Raw genomic sequence first — 14,508 nt, 5'->3', positions numbered from 1 at the left:
CAACATACACATTACAAATGAGGAAAGGGAATCCCTGAGCCTCCTTTCAAGAGAATTGATTTTATGTTGAAAGTGTCATTAGACATCAAGCCTTGTCAAACTGAAGCCGCAATGGCATGAGTAATAGGATAAAATGTTATTTGATAGCCATGCCGACTTCAGTTTAACATACATAACAATTTGCAATTGTCTCTACCAATTAACACCCTGCAAGGAAAACTCGTAGCTCAAAATAAATGTTTCAGACAATACAAGGACTTAATCAATAATTAAATCTGTATTATTAGACTTGCCAGCAATTGAGACTACCATAGACGTAAGCTGCTTAGATCATTGCCAATTAAGTGGCTGAACTCTTTGCAGATATTGTCAAATGTTTTCTACAAAACCACATGGATTTAGTTTAAAGTAGGAATTGTGTGATACTAAAGGGGATGTGGAAAACCATTAAGCCCCCCGTTACACACTGCGATATCGCTAGCAATATCGCTGTAAAGTCACCGATTTTGTGACGTAGCAGCGATATTGGCATCTGCACCGTCTCAGCTACAGCCACAAAATTTTGCAGTCACACGTCTGGAACCCAAGAGCATCATAGGCTATGTTGTGAGGCGAAATTTTAACTCTGCGCGTTTCAATTCACCAAACAATTTTGCCCCTAGGTACATAATGGGGAAAAAGTGTATGTATGTATGTATGTGTGTATGTCCGGGATTGGCATGTGCACCGTCGCATCTACAGCCACAAAATTTTGCACAGTCACACGTCTGGACCCCGAGAGCGTCATAGGCTATGTTGTGAGGCAAAATTTTAACCCTGCGCTTTCCAATTCACCAAACAATTTTGCCTATTATTCTTATCAATTCTATGGTGTTATCGTCCTTCTGTAAAGCTGGAAATAACACAATTTATTACCGTGCCAACACAGACTACCCTCTGACACAGACTGCAGGGGGAGCCCAGTATCACACAGGATAGGATTAGACACACGACTCAGCAGCCAGTATCACACAGGATAGGATTAGATACACAGCTCAGCAGTCAGTATCACACAGGAGAGGATTAGACATATGGCTCAGCAGACAGTTTCACACAGGATAGGATTAGATACACAGCTCAGCACACAGTATCACACAGAATAGCATTAGATAGACGGCTCAGCAGACAGTATCACACAGAATATGCCTCCAGTTTCCATTTCAAACAGAATAGGATTAGATACACGGCTCAGCAGTCAGTATCACACAGGATAGGGTTAGATACATGGCTCAGCAGATGGTATCACACAGGATAGGATTAGATACATGGCTGAGCAGTCAGTAACACACGATAGGATTAGATACACAGCTCAGCAAAAAGTATCACACAGGAGAGGATTAGATACACAGCTCAGCAGACATTATCACACAGGATAGGGTTAGATACACAGCTCAGAAACAGGATGTGCCAAAGGAGAGGACATTTTCATTCCAAGAATTCCACTCATTCCATCTGACTTGTTTTTTTATTTTAAACGCCTCCAGTTTCCAGGTCAAACAGAATAGGAGAAGATACACGGCTCAGCATTCAGTATCACACAGGATAGGATTAGATACACTGCTCAGCAGTCAGTATCACACAGGATAGGATTATATACATGGCTTAGCAGTCAGTAACACATGATAGGATTAGATACACAGCTCAGGAGAAAGTATCACACAGGGGAAGATAAGGTACACAGCTCAGCAGACATTATCACACAGGATAGGTTTAGATACACAGCTCAGAAACAGGATGTGCCAAAGGAGAGGACATTTTCATTCCAAGAATTCCACTCATTCCATCTGATTTGTGTTTTTATTTTAAACGCCTCCAGTTTCCAGTTCAACTGCTATTTGCAATGTCCATTAACAATGCTCCGGGACAGTCCTTGAAAGTAGTAGGGATCGATTTGCAATCTCCATGCTTTTCTCATGGTCAACTTTACGTGGTCTGTTCAAGAGTTGGAACTGCCAAAAATCTGTTCATCTTTGCACCAAAAGGAAAAACCAAAAATGTTGTTTATCAAAAGGCTCTTGAATGAGTTGAAAATAAAATACTAACAATACTTGGGTAATTCTTTTTGCTAATTTGTGTTGCAAATCTGTAGTGTTGAACATATGATGTTAAATGTTTTTATGAGCAATATAATCATTATAATTTGTTATAACTAACCACAGTTGGTTACTATGCCCAGGCAATGCCAGGCTCTTCAGCTAGTATCAAATAAGTAATAAGAAATATACCCCAAATATGCTGGTGATTAAAGTGTAACCATCTGTGTTTATGACCATGTAATGATAGAGATAGGGAATCCAATCAATGTACAGTATATCCCACCAGCTAAGTATAGTTTATAATAAGAAGTTCAACCACCAAACACCTGATACGTGTTTTCCAAATGCTTTATTAGGAGTCAATAAGCACAAAGTGAATAGCAAAAATTCTGATTTTGGACTATCCAATTTTTTGGTTAAATCGAGGCAGATTTAATTTGCCTTCAACCAAATGGCTATTCTCAAATCAGGAATGAAGGTGAAATATTAAGTGAATATTCTTCAAGATAGTAAAAGTAGAAGCAAAGTATAGTTACTAATAAGTAGCTCACCCACCAAATACTTGGCACATGTTTTCCAAATGCTTAGTGAGGGGAGAATTAGCACAAAGTGAATCACAAAAATTCTGCTTCTATAGTATCCAAATTTTTTTGAAAAATCAAAGTGGGCTTAATTCGCCTTGAATCAATTGTCCCTTTGAATGAAGATGAGACATTAAGTGAATGTTATATGCATGCAATAATTGTGTTTGACCCCAGCTTTTTCTATACCCTGAATGTATATAATCTACAGAATTTACATATCTGAGCTATTCTAACAGATATTAAATAATTATGTCAGATATTAATTATTCGCCCCATCCCCCCATTAAATTCTGCTCTCCTACTGAACACTGATTTGAGAGTTAGAGAGAGGTGAAAGAACTGAAATAACAGAATATGTCATGCTTTAAACATTAGTTTCATGATTTTATATATGCTTGGTAGAGTTTCAAATTTAAGCCTTAAACACACACTGTGAGCAATCCTGTTGTAAATGCCAAGAGACAGGTAATCTGAACTGCTTCTGACAAGATACTGGATAACAAAGGAAAAACAAGTGATGCAATCAGAGAAGTGATCCAACAAGTAGTTATAAATATACAAGAAATCACCAAGTCTTCAATGTATTCAGCACATGCAGGTAAAAGGTGGCCATGTATTCACTTGTGCATGAATCTATCCTATGCACGTATTCCAAAGGAAAATAAGATATTTAATTTTCTTTTAGTTTCAGTGATACATTTCCATAGGGTAACCATAGCAATATTCACTGGGGTCCTGAAGGCACTGCATTCTAATTGTGAGGCAAATTGAATGTAGGAACATAGGCTGCATGGGTCGTTATCATGTTGGTGCCATAAGGGATAAGGAGGGTTTTCCTTCAATGGCAAGGACACGGGCATATTTGGCATAAATCCACAGATTATCTTTTAATGTCATTAATAGAGGAACACATTCTTTTAAAAATTATCAACTTTGTGCTTTTTCCAAAAGGAAGGAACCCATACAGTATTGAAGTCCACACATTCCCTTAACCCCTTTCCTACAATGGACGTAATATTCCGTCCATGTGACCCTGGACCTAATTCCCATGGACAGAATATTACGTCATAGCGATCAGCGGCGCCCACGTGGTGAGCGCCGCTGATCGTGGCCGGGTATCAGCTGATTATCACAGCTGACACCCGGCACAATGTGTCAGGGGCGGTCACGGACCACCCCTGACACATTAACCCCTTGCACACCTCGATCAAACACGATCGCAGTGTCCAAGGGGTTAAAGGGAAGCATCGGCAGGGAGGGGGCTGTCACATGACAGTTATGTCCCCCCTGGGACAATGTAATAAAGTTTAAAAAAAAAAGTGCAAAAATAATATTTAAAAAATCGCTACATAAATTAAAAAAAAAAAAAAAATTCCCCAATAAATTCATTTTTTGGAAATAAAAAAAAAACAATAAGAGTACACATATTTGGTATCGCCGCGTCCGTAGCGACCCGCCCTATAAAACTGTTCCATTAGTTAACCCCTTTAATGAACCCCTTAAAAAATAAAAATAAAAAACAAAGCAAAAAATAATGATTTATTATCATACCGCCGAACAAAAAGTGCAATAATGCACGATCAAAAAGACGCATATAAATATCCATGGTACCGCTGAAAACATCATTTTGTCCCGCAAAAAAGGAGCTGCCACACAGCATCATCAGCAAAAAAATAAAAAAGTTATAGCTCACAGAATAAAGCGATGCAAAAATAATTATTTTTTATATAAAATTGTTTTCATTGCATAAAAGCGCCAAAACATAAAAAAAGACATAAGTGAGGTATCGCTGTTACCGTACTGACCCAAAGAATAAAAGCGCCTTATCAATTTTACCGCAGGCGGAACGGTGTAAACGCACCCCCCAAAAGAAATTCATGAAACGCTGGTTTTTGTTCATTCTGTGTCCCAAAAATCGGAATGAAAAGCGATCGAAAAATGTCACGTGCCCAAAAATGATACCAATAAAAACGTTAACTCATTCTGCAAAAAATAAGACCTCACATGACTCTGTGGGTCAAAATATGAAAAAATTATAGCTCTCAATATGTGGTGATGCAAAAACTAGTTTTACAATAAAAAGCGTCTTTTAGCGTGTGACAGCTGCCAAACATAAAAACCGCCATAAATAGTAAATCAAACCCCCCCGTTATCACCCCCTTAGTTAGGGAAAAATAATAAAATTAAAAGAAAATGTATTTATTTCCATTTTCCCATTAGGGCTAGGGTTAGGGCTAGGGTTAGGGCTGAGATTAGCATAAGGGGTGTGTTGGGGTTAGGGTTGGAGTTAGAATTGGGGGTTTCCACTGTTTGGGCACATCAGGTGCTCTCCAAATGCAACATGGCATCTGATCTCAATTCCAGCCAATTCTGAGTTGAAAAAGTCAAATGGTGCTCCTTCCCTTCCAAGCTCTGATATGCGCCCAAATAGTGGTTTACCCCCACATATGGGGTATCAGCCTACTCAGGACAAATTGCAAAACAACTTTGGGGTCCAATTTCTCCTGTTACCCTTAGGAAAATAAAAAAATGGGGGCAAAAATATCATTTTTGTGGAAAAAAATGATTTTTTTATTTTCACGCCTGGGCGTTAAAAACTTCTGTGAAGCACTTGGGGGTTCAAAGTGCTCACCACACATCTAGATAAGTTCTGTGGGGGTCTAGTTTCTAAAATGGGGTCACTTGTGGGGAGTTTCAATAGTTTAGGTACATCAGGGGCTCTCCAAACGCACATGACACCCGCAGACCATTCCATCAAAGTCTGCATTCCAAAACGTCACTACTTCCCTTCCGAGCCCCGACGTGTGCCCATACAGTAGTTTTCTCCCACATATGGGGTATCAGCATACTCAGGACAAATTGGACAACAACTTTTGGGGTCCAATTTCTCCTGGTACCCTTGGGAAAATAAAAAAATGGGGACTAAAAGATTATGTTTGTTGAAAAAATACGATTTTTTTATTTTCACACCTGGGCGTTATAAACTTCTGTGACGCACTTGGGGGTTCAAAGTGCTCACCACACATCTAGATAAGTTCTGTGGGGGGTCTAGTTTCTAAAATGGGGTCACTTGTCTGGAGTTTCAATAGTTTAGGTACATCAGGGGCTCTCCAAACGCACATGACATCCGCAGACCATTCCATCAAAGTCTGCATTCCAAAACATCACTACTTCCCTTCCGAGCCCCGACGTGTGCCCATACAGTAGTTTTCTCCCACATATGGGGTATCAGCATACTCAGGACAAATTGGACAACAACTTTTGGGGTCCAATTTCTCCTGGTACCCTTGGGAAAATACAAAAAATGGGGACTAAAAGATTATGTTTGTTGAAAAAATACGATTTTTTTATTTTCACACCCGGGTGTTATAAACTTCTGTGAAGCACTGGGGGGTTCAAAGTGCTCACCACACATCTAGATAAGTTCCTTGGGGGGTCTAGTTTCCAAAATGGTGTCATTTGTGGGGGTGTTTCACTGTTTTGGTACATCAGGGGCTTTCCAAACGCGACAAGGTGTCCAATCTCAATTCCAGCCAAAAACGTCAAATGGCGCTGCTTCCCTTCTGAGCTCTGCCATGTGCCCAAATAGTCATTCACACACACATATGAGGTATCAGCGTACTCAGGACAAATTGTACAATAACTTTTAGGGTACTGTTACCCTTGGGAAAATAAAAATTGGGGGTGAAAAGATCATTTTGGTGGAAAAAATATGATTTTTTAATTGTACCGCTGTACATTATAAACTTCTGTGAAGCCCTTGTGGGTTCAAAGTTCTCACCACACATCTAGATAAGTTCCTTGGGGGGTCTAGTTTCCAAAATGGGGTCACTTGTGGGGGATTTCCACTGTTTAGGTACATCAGGGGCTCTCCAAACGTGACATGGCGACCGATCTGAATTCCAGCCAATTTTGCATTGAAAAAGTCAAGCGGCGCTCCTTCCCTTCTGAGCTCTGCCATGCGCTGAAAGAGTGGTTCCCCCCCACATATCAGGTAACAGCGTACTCAGGACAAACTGCACAATACCTTTTGCAGTCCAATTTCTCCTGTTACCCTTGGTAAAATAAAAAAAATTAAACCTGAATTATTTTTTTTGTGAAAAAAAGTTAAATGTTCATTTTTTTTAAATATTCCAAAAAATTCCTGTGACACACCTGAAGGGTTAATAAACTTCTTGAATGTGGTTTTGAGCACCTTAAGGGGTGCAGTTTTTAGAATGGTGTCACTTTTGGGTATTTTCTATCATATAGACCCCTCAAAGCGGCTTCAAATGTAATGTGGTCCGTAAAAATAAAATGGTGTTGCAAAAATGAGAAATCGCTGGTCAAAATTTAACCCTTATAGCTTCCTAACAAAAAAAATTTTGGTTCCAAAATTGTGTTGATGTAAAGTAAACATGTGGGAAATGTTATTTATCAAGTTTTTTGTGTGCCATATCTCTGTAATTTAAGGGCATAAAAATTCAAAGTGGGAAAATTGCGAAATTTTAAAAATTTTTGCCAAATTTCCATTTTTTTTTCCACAAATAAACGCAAGTTATTTGAATGAAATTTTACCACTAACATGAAGTACAATATGTCACGAGAAAACAGTGTCAGAATCACCGGGATCTATGGAAGCGTTTCAGACTTATTACTTCATAAAGGGACAGTGGTCAGAATTGTAAAAATTGGCCTGGGAGTTAACGTGCAAACCACCCTTGGTAGTGAAGGGGTTAATAACCTTGGTAGCTCTTCTCTACACTTACGCTATTTCCTTTATATCCTTCTTATACAGCAGATACAAAAATAGTACATAGTATTCTAAGTGTGGTCGCAATAGTTATTTGTCCAATGGTTCAACTATAACTATGTTCTTGTCATTAACATATATGTCTCTTTTAATGTTTCCCATTAGTTTATTTGCCTTGGTCGCAACTGCATGACACTGGTCACTAAAGTTGAGTTTACTGTCCACACATATGCCCAAGTCTATTTCAGTGATAGTTTTATCCAGTATTTTACCAATCAGCACATACATATACATTGTATTTCCTCTACCCATGTGCATGACCTTAAAGAGAACCCGTCACCAGTTTTGTCATATAACAATTAAAACTATGACCTTATTCAGTGCCTGTGCTGCATTCCATAAATGCTTGTATAGCCCCCTGATATCCCCTGTATATCCTTAAAAAACCTTTTTAAGTTCTCCCTCGCTGTATGGAAAGCGGGTCGGTCCGGACCGATCTGCATGGTTTTGGGCCTCTCCATCTCTTCCCCGGCTGTTGCTCACCGTCCTCCTTCTTTAATGGACTTGGATGATGCCTTGCATCATGTACATTGCCAGGCGATATCTCGCTCCTGCACACCGAAATCGCAGCTTCTGTCTGCGCACTATACCCTGCTGCAGGCACGGGCACCGGCAGTATGGCAAAGCATAGTATGCAGACGCGAGCTGCAATTTCTGTGCTCAGTGTAGGGATTCGCTCTGGTAGGTAATGGCAGGGCGGCAGTAAAGAGGCAACACACAGGCATAAAGTCGAGTTTCAGTGGTTTAATGTCACTTAGTAACCAGCTGGTTAACAGAACATAAGGAGAAACCATACACATACTCCAGCTTGGAGAACCACTGGTCCCAGACTCACCCCTTGCACAGGACGGGCGTAACTAAGCGGCTGCCAGGTCCTGCGGCATCCGCCAGGTGCCATTCCCGGGGTTCTTCCGAGTCTTGCTGCTATAGTCCTGCAGCATGGGGATCCTGTATACAAGTTTCAGGCTGAGTCCAGCCAACTTCCTGTAGCTTCCAGAAACACACTCTCTTTGTGGCAATTACCAACCTCCATTACATAGGGCCCAACCCCTCCCACCAGTGAGATAGATATCACATGGGCTGATCACGTGACCCTGACATCATCGCAGGTTCTGTCTTTAGGGAAAAACCCGACCAAACATTAATTTGCTGGGAGAAACATATCTCCCATCCAGTAAAACACCCTTTACTGTACCACATCAGGCATAAGATTTCACAAAGCAGTGTGGATAACTTGAGATGTCTTCCAAGTCAGTTAAAGAAGGAGGATGGCGAGCAGGAGACAGGAGGAGGGGTCGAGATGCCCATCGAACCAGACAGACATGATTTTGATACAGCACGGGAGAACTTAAAAACGTTTTTTGGGATATACAGGTTGAGTCAGAGGTTTTGTGAGCACTATGAAATGCAGCACAGGCACTTAATAAGGTCATAATTTTAGTTGTTATATGATAAAACTGGTGACAAGTTCCCTTTGTATTTACAGTATCTATAGGGTAAATATTGGGCACAGGTCCTATTTAGAACACTTATAAAAAATTCCTATTTGCTTTGCGTGCTTTTGTTTTCAAGGACATTGTCCCAGTTTTTGGCACTAAGCTTATTTCTAGCCAATGGAAATTAGTCTTCATGAAGTTTTTTGTCCTTGCATGTTTTGCTACAAGTACTTTCTTTGTATTGGCACATCCATCATCTGCCAAATTACTAAAAATATTGGGGTGTGCCAGATCAGGACTAGCCTTCAAAGTACACTTTCCTCTACCTCAATTCCTGTCACCTAGCCAACTGCCTCATTGTCTTGCAGCTCCAAGCTATTGTACTCCCCTATATCTACTGTGGCAGGGCTAAGGGTCGTGTAATCGATGGGAGATATGTGCCTCATAAATGGCTTGTCTCTATAATGTAAGGCATAAGTAAAGCATAACAGATATTATTGTTGTTGTTTGAAGGACCTGTGGTGAGGTCACAGTCAGGTGACCAGTCAGCTGCTGGGTTCGTGAGTGTGGCTACAGCCTTATAATGTGGCCTGCTCCTGAACCAGGGAGTTGTGTGTGGGGAGGACTAAGCCTCCCATGTGTGCTGAGACTCCTGGTCTGAGTCTACAACCACAGACATTTGTGCTTTTTTGCCTAAGCTAAAGGTTCCTTTTTGGTGTTACGCTGCCTTGTGTGTTTATGACGTGAATAAACCACATGAACTTTGGAAGAACCTGCTTCATATTTGTCTCCCGCTGCACCTAAGCGAGTCACATCCCTATAATTGGTGGTACACATGCGGGCAGCGGTCCCAGCAGAGACTTGAGACAGTTGCTGCATGTCCTGGGTGAAGTTTGCAGCTGGGCAACAAGCACTGCCTGGAATAATGGAGGACCTGCTGAAACACCTGGTCCAGTCCCAGGCACTGCAACAGGAAACCAACAAGCTGTTGTTACAGCAGATCCAGCAAAGCCAGCAGGAGCAGCGGCGGCAGTCCCAGCAGAGCCAGCCGGAACAACGGCAGCAGATGCAGCTTCTGGCAACCGCCATCCAGGAGGGCAGGACGAGCATCCCAACCCCAGGTCGGGCTGGTGCCACCGATGTCGAGAAGGCGGTAAGACGCGCATTACAAAAAATGACCCCTGAGGATGATGTGGAGGCCTTCCTGACGGTGTTTGAGAGGGTGGCTGAGAGGGAAAAACTTCAGCCAGAGCGGTGGGCGGAGGTACTGGCCCCATACCTAACGGGGGAGCCCCAGAAGGCGTACTTTGACCTGACTGTACAAGATGCTAGATAGTATCCCAAATTAAAAGCGGAAATTCTCGCACGCTTGGGGGTAAACAATGACTACCAGGGCACAGCGAGTTCATCGCTGGGCCTATCCCCGGGACAAACCCCCGCGCTCCCAAATGTTTGACCTATTGCACCTGGTCCAGAAATGGCTGCAGCCAGAGTCAGCTTCCCCTGCACAGATGGTGGAGCGAGTTGTGATGGATCGGTTTGTGCATTCTCTGCCGAGACTTCTACAGACTTGGGTTGCCCAGGGTGATCCCCAAAATGCTGATGAACTGGTTGGGCTGGTCGAGAGACACCAGGGGATGGAAGGTTCCTTGGGAAAGCAGCCCATTCCGTATTGGGGTCCCAGCAGGGGGCGGAGTCCCAAAAAGGGGTGGTGCGTCCAAGGTCAAAAGGGGCGGGGGAGGCGGTGCCCAAGGTCCCCTCGAGTGATATTATTTGCTGGAAGTGTCACAGGCCAGGACATATAGCGGCCCGTTGTCCCCAGACCACCGAGCAGATGGACTGCAGCATGGGACGCCGTAGTTCATACTACGCATATCCAGCTTGCAGTGTGAACTCGCTACCTAGCCAGGGGCCACAAGCGTGTCCCGTGAAGGTGAACGGTCGAGCAGTAATGGCGCTTCTGGACTCCGGGAGCTTGGTGACCCTTGTGAGGGCCAGTTTTCCTCTCAACATACTCCCGGGTAAAAAGATTGGTGTTCGGTGCATACATGGCGATGCAAAGGACTACCTTATGGCTAGGGTGAATATTGAATCGGCGCATGGCACCGAGTCGCATGAAGTTGGCGTTGTTCGTGACTTGTTGCACCCTATAATTATTGGCCGGGATTTCTGTCTGTTTTGGGATCTGTGGGGGATGGGTTCTGAGTGTGCTAGCAAGAGCAGGGAACCAATCCACTCCACTGAGGTATTGCCACCACCTGAGGCAGACGGGTTTCCTTTATGTGTCCTTGTTGGGGATGAAGAGGAAGGGTCCCCTGTACCTGACATCCCGGAGTTAGGGGTGGCTGGGGAGAATTTTGGGACTGCCCAACATAGGGACCCCACGCTAAGGGAAGCCTTTAACAATGTCACCGTCATTAATGGGGTTGCACAAGAGCCGGGAGCAGACACAAGGTTCCCCTATTTTATGTTGAGTGGGGAATTGTTGCACCGGGTCACGAAAATAAGGGAGGAGGGGGTAGAGCAGTTAATAGTACCAGGCCCCTATAGACGGAAAGTGTTGGACATGGCCCATTCACATATCTTGGGGGGACACCTGGGGGTGGAAAAAACGCAGGAACGGATTGTACAGAGGTTCTATTGGCCTGGGTGTCACCGGGAAATAGCAAACTATTGCAGATCCTGCCCGACATGTCAGTTAACTGCCCCCACATCTCATTTTCGGAACCCTCTTGTGCCACTGCCCATTATTGAGGTTCCATTTGAGAGAATTGCTATGGACTTGTTCGGTCCCTTAGTTAAATCAGCTCGGGGCCATCAGTATATATTAGTCATCCTGGACTATGCCACACGCTATCCTGAGGCCATTCCCCTGAGAAACTCCTCCACGAAGAGTATAGCCCGCGAGCTGGTCCATGTGTTTTCCCGGACGGGTTTGCCAAAGGAGATCCTGACCGACCAGGGGACACCTTTTATGAGCAAGGTGATGAGAGAATTGTGCGGAGTCTTGCAAATTTCCCAGTTAAGGACTTCAGTGTAGCATCCGCAGTCAGATGGCCTTGTTGATTGGTTTAACTAGACACTGAAGAGCATGCTGAGAAAAGTCATAGAGGAAGATGTTAGAGACTGGGATTGTCTCTTACCGTATTTACTGTTTTCTATCTGTGAAGTTCCCCAGGCCTCCACGGGGTTCTCGCCCTTCAAGCTTCTATACGGCCGGCATCCGCGAGGTCTCCTAGATATAGCTGAGGAAACCTGGGAAGCCGAAGTCACGCCCCACAGAAGCGTCATTGAGCATGTGGCACTGAAGCAGCAGAGGGCTGCGAAGGTGATGCCCATTGTTAAAGAACATCTCCGCCAGGCACAAGAGGCTCAGGCCAGGGTCTACAACTGGTCAGCCAGAGTGAGGCAGGTCAATCCGGGAGACCGAGTTCTCGTGCTAATCCCGACGGTGGAGAGTAAGTTCTTGGCCAAGAGGCAAGGTCCATATGAGGTGGTGGAGAAGCTGGGAGATGTAAACTACAAGATCCACCAACCCAGAAGACGGAAGCCATACCAGGTTTACCATGTCAACCTCATCAAGCCGTGGCAAGATAGAGAGCCAGCGGTAACTCCGTGCTTGCTGGGCAACCTAGAAGGGGAGTTTGGAGCGGTTACCATAGCAGAGACGCTATCGAAGTCCCAGAAACAGCAGTACCGGGAGTTACTCCAGAAAAACAGGGACCTGTTCTCAGAGGTGCCGGGGTGCATGAAGGTGGTGGAGCACGAAGTTCTGACCGAGCAACATGTGCGAGTGAACATGAAACTGTATCGTATTCCTGAGGCCCGGCGAGAGGTAATCTCCAAGGAGGTGCAGCGTATGATGCAGCTCGGGGTCATTGAGGAATCCAAGAGCGGCTGGTCGAGCCCGATTGTCCTGGTCCCAAAACCTGATGGTGAATGGAGGTTCTGCAACGATTACCGGAAGCTGAATGAGGTCTCCAAGTTCGACGCTTATCCCATGCCACGCGTTGATGAGCTCATCGAGAGACTTGGACCGGCCAGGTACATAACCACTTTGGATCTGACAAAGGGATATTGGCAGATTCCCATGGCACAGGAAGCCAAGGAGAAGACGGCATTCTCCACACCAGACGGGTGCTTCCAGTATGTCCGGATGCCGTTTGGCCTACAGGGAGCTCCGGCAACCTTCCAGAGGGCGACGGATAGAATCCTTGCGCCTCATAAGCTATATGCTGCCGCATATCTAGATGATATCGTCATCTTTACCCCGGACTGGGAGACTCAACTGGAAAAGGTCCAAGCAGTGTTTGACGCTCTAAGAGAGGCGGGGTTTACAATAAACCCGAAGAAGTGTGCCTTGGGGAGAGAAGAAGCCAAGTACCTTGGATATGTAGTGGGGCATGGCGAGATCAAACCCCAAATCAATAAAGTGGAGGCAATTCAAACATGGCCGAGACCTCTGTCAAAGAAGCAAGTTAAAGCCTTCCTGGGGATTGTGGGATATTACAGGAGGTTCATCCCAAACTTCGCCACAATGGCTGCACCTCTAACTGATCTGCTTAAGGGGACAAAGTCAGTGATGGTCAGCTGGTCCGAAGAAGCACAGTCAGCCTTCCAAGAAATGAAGGGAGCTCTTTGTAAGCAAACCGTTTTGGTGGCCCCAGACTTTAAACATGAATTTTCCCTCCAGACAGATGCCTCAGATGTCGGGGTAGGAGCAGTCCTCTCCCAAGAGATACGTGGGGAGGAGCATCCTGTTCTCTACTTGAGTAGGAAGTTGACTTCTTGTGAGAGAAATTACTCAGTTGTAGAGAAGGAGTGTTTGGCCATAAAATGGGCAGTGGACACATTATGGTACTACCTGGTGGGACGGAAGTTTAGGTTAATATCCAACCATGCCCGACTCAGGTGGATGAGGGAAACAAAGGGCAAGAATGCTAGGGTCACCCGCTGGTTCTTAGCCCTACAAGACTTCAGCTTCCATGTAGAGCATAGGGCCAGGAAGCTACATGGGAATGCCGATGCCCTCTCCAGAATCCCTTGCCTGGTAGGTGAAAGTGCCAAGCCCCACGGCTTTAGGCAGAGGGGGGAGGTATATGGCAGGGCTAAGGGTCGTGTAATCGATGGGAGATATGTGCCTCATAAATGGCTTGTCTCTATAATGTAAGGCATAAGTAAAGCATACCAGATATTATTATTGTTGCTGTTTGAAGGACCTGTGGTGAGGTCACAGTCAGGTGACCAGTCAGCTGCTGGGTTCATGGGTGTGGCTACAGCCTTATAATGTGGCCTGCTCCTGAACCAGGGAGTTGTGTGTGGGGAGGACTAAGCCTCCCATGTGTGCTGAGACTCCTGGTCTGAGTCTACAACCACGGACATTTGTGTTTTTTTGCCTAAGCTAAAGGTTCCTTTTTGGTGTTACGCTGCCTTGTGTGTTTATGACGTGAATAAACCACATGAACTTTGGAAGAACCTGCATCATATTTGTCTCCCGCTGCACCTAAGCGAGTCACATCCCTACACTACCAATAAGCAGCAAACCTCTTTCCATGTTTTCAATGTATTTTACTGTTGCAAGATGCCTAATTTGATCCATTACACAAATTTCAGGGAAGTTC

Source organism: Dendrobates tinctorius, unplaced genomic scaffold (genome assembly GCF_039654945.1).
Source record: "Dendrobates tinctorius isolate UK_male_01 unplaced genomic scaffold, ASM3965494v1 ptg000133l, whole genome shotgun sequence".
NCBI lineage: Eukaryota > Metazoa > Chordata > Amphibia > Anura > Dendrobatidae > Dendrobates > Dendrobates tinctorius.
This window is presented reverse-complemented; position numbering follows the sequence as displayed.